The 6279-nt window shown below is 35.7% G+C and overlaps 1 pseudogene; it reads right to left on the bottom strand.

Annotated features, from left to right (window-relative positions):
- Positions 1–211: 211 nt before the first annotated feature.
- LOC129232190 (uncharacterized) overlaps positions 212–6279 on the bottom strand; it is a 222266-nt pseudogene continuing 216198 nt past the window's right edge.

Below are 6279 nucleotides of genomic sequence, written 5' to 3'. Positions count from 1 at the left end.
AATCTCCATTCATTTGGAAGGTCAATTCAGAAGATTCTGGGTCAACAAGAACCAGAACCTCAGTGTATTTGCAAAAAAAAAAAAAAAAAACCCTGTAATCTCTGTTCACTCAAAAGGTCTGTGATGGAGATTTTAACCCACAATGAATCAGAGCCTAAGTTTATTTTGTAACAAAAACTGTCATCTCCATTCACTTGAAAGGACTGTGATGAAGATTTCAACCGTCAAAGAATCAGCGAATCAGTTCATTGGGTAATGAAAATGGTAAACTCTAAAGTTTCATGATGGAGATTTCAACCAGCAATGAACTAGATCCTCCGTTTATGTTGTAACAAAAATGGTCATCTCCATACTTGAACGGACTATGATGGAGATTTCAACCGTCGAAGAACCAGCAAATCAGTTTTCATTTCACAACAAAACAACTTTTGCTCATTCAAAAGTTCTTTGATGGAGATTTCAACCGGAGAGTTTTGTCCCTTAAAATCTTCTTTACAAACCTTCTGAGTGAATGGAGATTACCATTTTCGCTACAGAATGAACCATGGTTCACCCATCCATGGTCTGAATCCAACCGAGTGAAGCGAGATTGGGATGCCCGAAACAAGCGACTCGAATGTATAATATACGTAACCCGTGGCTCACTCACACTCCATAACTACAAGTAATATGACATCTACAAAGTACAGGATAAATGTGGAAGTTCTAAGTAACGTTCGAAAGACGACCGGACAGCAAACGTTTCGAGAAAGTATGTACACGGAATGCCGGCAATCCGGTACGCATCCAATTTATCTAGGCTCAATTTTTTTACCCCGATACATTACTGCTAAACGATATATGTCTTTTAATACACAACAGCAAGAAGTCCCGAGGAGTCGGATCCGGTGATTAGGCTGGGACCGACAGCTGGGTGACGTAGGGGATGACTCCTCCCGGACCGGCCAATGAGGAACTTTTCATGAGATCCGCATCGATCCGGCGAGCCGCCTGCCTCCCCTCGGAAATGGCATGGACCACGAGGGACTGGCCTCGTCGACAGTCTGGGGAGAGATTTCATGAATTAGTGTGAGTTGCCAAGAATACTGCTGTGGGAAGGTAAAGAGCATTACTCGCAATTTCTTTTTTTGCCACCTATTTTACTTCATTTTTTTGGTACAAGCTTGCTCATTTGGTTTCCACCAAAAAAGGAAACACGAAAAGGTAGTCAAAATTCCAACATTTCCCTATTGTTAGTATGTATTCCATATCAGGTTTCTTTAAAAATGGCAAAAAGTATATTTCTGCAGATACTGCTCTTCACCTTCCCAAGCAGACAAGATTACTTGCTTGCACATGTGGACCTTTCCTACAAAAATAGTACAAATGAGGCAGTGAGAAGCAAAGGGATGCAAGTAGGCTATTCAAAGCTTTGGGTAAAACATGCACAAAGTTCAATCTTACATAGGCTTTCAGTGAAACATTTTTCGGAATCATGCAGTATAGCAGCATTTACAAGGGCTACTATTCCCATCTCTTGCTTCCCCCCCCACCCTCGAACGGTATGGATAAGAGTTTATTCTACCATGGGCGCCCACATGCAAAACTGTAAGGGGGGGGGGGGGGTCTGATATTTCAACCATGGTTTAGTAGGATATTTTCTCCATGGAAGCACATTTCAGGGCAAATTAGAGTCATTAAAATTTGACATTTTTAATAACTTCTTCATTAATGGCTGGAGAAGAAATGTTTTTACATTTTTGCAAAGAAAAAAGTACTAAAAGCAAGCAAGTTCTAATTTCTAAGAGGGGGGGGGGGGGCTCGAGTCCCCCCCTTGCCCCCCTATATGGGCGCAATTGTCTTCTACTATTTGCTTTAGCTATTTCTAAATTTTTAATCTTGACACTTGCACCCCTTTGTTATGAAGTGCCTCAAATCATGTCCAAAACTTGAATTTTTCTATCATTTTTAATATTTGCACTAATTGATGTTTTTTTTATTGATCCTCCATTTATTTGTGCATAATAGAGTATCATTGGTTTGTACATTAGTAATTTAAAAAGAGTTTTTAAATATTGACCACTTTGTGTAACTGAGTGGACAAATAAATAAGCTTTTCAAAAAAATCATCCACAGAAAAGTCATAGTTATAGTACAATCACAAAATGACATAAATGTTCTAAAACTAATTCTGTCTGCCATTTCAAGGGATTAAAAAAATACTAATACAAATGTGACATTTAACAGTTAAATTAAATATCAGAAAAAAAAATTAACTTAGGTGAGTTACTTTTACTTATTTATTTTTGTGTGTGTGCAGACAATGGAATTCAATGAGCTAATTGAACATGGAAGTTATACTACTTGGTCTTCTTAAAAAAAGATTACCAGATTTAATTTCATTATTTATTTTACTATTGAAATGGTTGTAACAGATTTGATAATGCAAAACATAGAAAATAGTGGGACATTAATAAAAATAGATATTTTTTAGATACATTATTTTTCTTTAGTTCTGCTGTAACTTAATCTTAATACGAAAGGTTATTGTTATTGCATTCCAGCAAATCTCTCAAAATGATTTGAAGCTGGGACACATAATATTTTCCTAGTACCAATGAAAATTATTTCTTGAACTCTTTAAAAATGATTTTTGTACAAACATACAATGCAATTGTACATACAGTTAAATGAATAATCAATAAAAACAATATGGTTCATTAGTGGCAAATATTCAAATTGATTAAAAAAAATCTAAAACCATGTACATCATTTGAATTATTTTCCTTGGAATGACCCACATACAGTAAACTCCTAATTATCCACGGAATAGACCGGCGCAGATATCAAGGATAACCAACTTTATGGATAATCAGCAAGACTGGAACAAATCAGCAGAAGTATGCATTTGGACAACTTATATACTCAATAGGTAACATACTAATGGAGGAATAATAAAATTATTCACTGCTTACAAAGTTCTAGATTTAATTCTTTAGGAAACTTGTTAAATGTTAATGCATTTTTGCACAAAACATTTCCTCTTTATTTAGGATTGAAGCATTTTTATCCCTCTTTTATCATCAAGCTTTACAATAACTACTACAGTCGAACTCGCTTATAACAAGCCCTGATTTAAGGAGAAAATCAGAAATATTTGGTAGCATATTTGCCTAGTTACACTTGTTAAGGTTAGCTTATATACCGTAATTTCGGGTAGATAAGCTGCGGCTTATACGTGTTTTGAAGTTGAAATTTAACATCTGCGGCGTATCTGCCAGGGCGGCGTATCTGAAGAAATTCCCCCCCCCCCCCACCATTCTTTCTTAGTGCTTTTCATGTTCGCCCAATCGAGTGCCAATGTTAAAATTCATTAAAAAACGCTAGTAGAACTCTCAAATTGCACCATGAAACAGGTTTTTCATTAAATTTAATTTCTCCCACCCTTAAACCTGCGTTAGTTTGCGCTGATTTTACCGCTTTTCGCTGTTGTTGTTCTTTCCAGTGTTGCCAGATTCGTGAGGATAACATACGTTTCACTAGGCTGAAAAATGGAGGAATCGCTAGCTTTTCTGAGTTAGAGTCCCTATAGTCTGAGTAATGTTTTAAAATGTCTCGATGATAAATTAAAAAAAAAAAAAAAGGAATCAATTGATAAAGGGTAAACAATTTTTCAATGAACTGCTAAGTATAACAATGATTTGAAAACTTTTCATCCAACCAATTGTAGATGTCATCTGGCAACACTGGTTTTTTTGTGAAACCGTAGCATTTTCTGATTTTTTTTTACACGAAGTTTATTCCATTTTTATCTGTTAACAAATGCAGTTGCTTGTTACAGTTTTGTTCTAACTAAAATAAATGATCGCATCCGTACATATGTATATATAGAGGGTGTGGGGCGCCATGGTTTGATACGCTCTTCTGCGGCGTATACGATAGAGCGGCTTATCCGATGAACTTTTGTTTTTAGTTAGTAAATTATTGCATGTGCGGCATATACGATAGGGCGGCTTATCTACCCGAAATTACGGTAATTAAAAACCGAGCGTATGTATGTATTCATCTATGTCCGAGTTACTTCTTCCGAACGCTAGTGCACTGACCATCGAACCAGGTATGGATAGACTCGTATTTTTCCCGTCTTTATGTTTCGCTACTTAACATAATCCTTCGATAATAATTAGCGGAGATATCAATAAAAAACTATCAATTATGATACTTAGATTTCGACATAAAATCCCTATTTTTCGAATGCTTTCCTCCATTCAAATTATCATTCAGTGCATCATCTACACTTTCTGTAACAATTCTTTTATTAAAATTTGTAGCGGGAAGGAAATCATCGAGACGAAAGATCTGCTGCCATTTTTTTTCTCGAATATGAACAAATAAAATTCTAGCTTTTGTTTTAAAGGCTTTTCCTGTAATCGAGGGATTTAAAATGTTTCCTTTTTGGTCTTTCCGCAATCTGCCGCAAAATTTTATTGATTTATTTTTCCTTCCTTTTTTGTTCAAGCCTGATTGTTGAACACACGTCACTTGACACAACTTTTATTTTCGAGGCGGGCCATGCAAAGCCGGGAGACGCAGCTAGTACGAAGATAAAAGCTGAACAATTATTTTTCTTCAACTGCTGATAAAGTCCCTGCTTAAATATTTTTCCGCGAATGAATTTTCCTTCTTTTATACATACAACAACCCAGTTACAGATAGTTACGAGCTCACTGTATATATCGAAGCAAAAAGAGGAAAATGTCTCAATGAACCAAGAGTCTTACCACCAGCAGCGTAAACTTTCTTCATGGACGTACGGAAATTTCCTTCCGGTGTGGCGATATTCTTTCGAGGGTCTTGCTCAACTCCGATGTCATGTAACAGATAATCTTCTGGTCCCAAGAATCCCATTGCAAGCATTACTAAGTCAGCCTACAGAGAAAGGAAAGATCAAAGTTAACAAGGCCAAACTATAACTCCAAAAACAACTTTTAAAATTACAATCACCGATCCTCCCCCCCCTTTTTTTATGCGAGTTCTATCAGACCAAAATGTACATTAATGTGAGAAAAAACTACAGACAAGTTGAGAAAATTGTTAGCTGCTCTCCTTTAAAATGCGGAAGGACCATAAACCTCTGCTCAAAACATTTTGAAGCTAATATAAGCAAATTAAGTCTTATGTAGTAATTTCAATTCTGTTACTTTTACAAATGATACACATATAGGAAATTGTTCAATAGCATAATATAATTATTTATTGGTATCAGGTGAACCCTAAACTTTAATTTTTTGGAGGGGGAAGTCTTAATTAACCAAACAATTCGGTCAATTGAATTCGGTTGATTAATTCTTAATTAACCAAATTTCAATAGAAATTCGGAATCGGCAAAAAAAAAAAAAAAAAGATTGTAAGTAAAATGCCAAATTAAAAAATTACGAGTAAAATGAAGAATAAAGGCATCAAAATAAAGTATAAAACTGAGGCACATGTAGTTGTGGAAGCAATTGTTTTTTATTCCTTAGCCACTCAGGACTCCCGTATAGATTTAGGAACCTTTCTTTTTTTCGTACTTTTTTCTATTTCATTTTGAACTGTATTTTTCTGCTTTAAGTGCGGAAAGTGGGAAAAAAACATCTTTTCAACTCAGAAATAGCTTTCAGACTTCTTCAATCTGTGGCTTGCGTTGCGCTGTTTCTGCTGCCTGGACCTTCTCCCATAAGGACACCACTGATTGGCAGGGCCGAATTTGGAAGTGTGGAGGCCCCTAATCAGGATTCGAAAAGATCATCATATTTTCGAAAATATCCGATACTTTGATATATATCCGAATATTTTGATATATATGTATATATCCGATATTTTCGACCCGTGAAAGTTCGGATATTTTGTAAAAATTTTATTGTGGGGGCCCCTTTGTTGTGGAGGCCCCGGGACAGTAGCCCCGCCTGCCCTCCCCTAAATCCGGCTCTGCTGATTGGTATACAAGTTAATAAACATTTTTATACAATTTATTGAAACAGCCAGGTAAGGCTCAGCTATTTCTTTTCGATCCCATTTATTCATACTTAGCTACTGTAGCTGGATTTTAAAAAAAACTTTACGATGTATACATAAATAACTTTTAGAATTCAGACCATAACAGATACTTGACACATAACATTTCAACAAAATAGATTAGTATATAATTATACATACTTTTTACTTCCTTTTACAAAAAAGGAAGCATTGTATTCGCAAAAAAATTTTCACTCAAAAATCAACCTTAATTTCCATTTTGCTCACCCCCCGAACAAATAGTTT

Source organism: Uloborus diversus, unplaced genomic scaffold (genome assembly GCF_026930045.1).
Source record: "Uloborus diversus isolate 005 unplaced genomic scaffold, Udiv.v.3.1 scaffold_11, whole genome shotgun sequence".
NCBI lineage: Eukaryota > Metazoa > Arthropoda > Arachnida > Araneae > Uloboridae > Uloborus > Uloborus diversus.
Note: the sequence above shows the minus strand (reverse complement) of the source record. Positions and strands in the feature narration are given on the sequence as shown.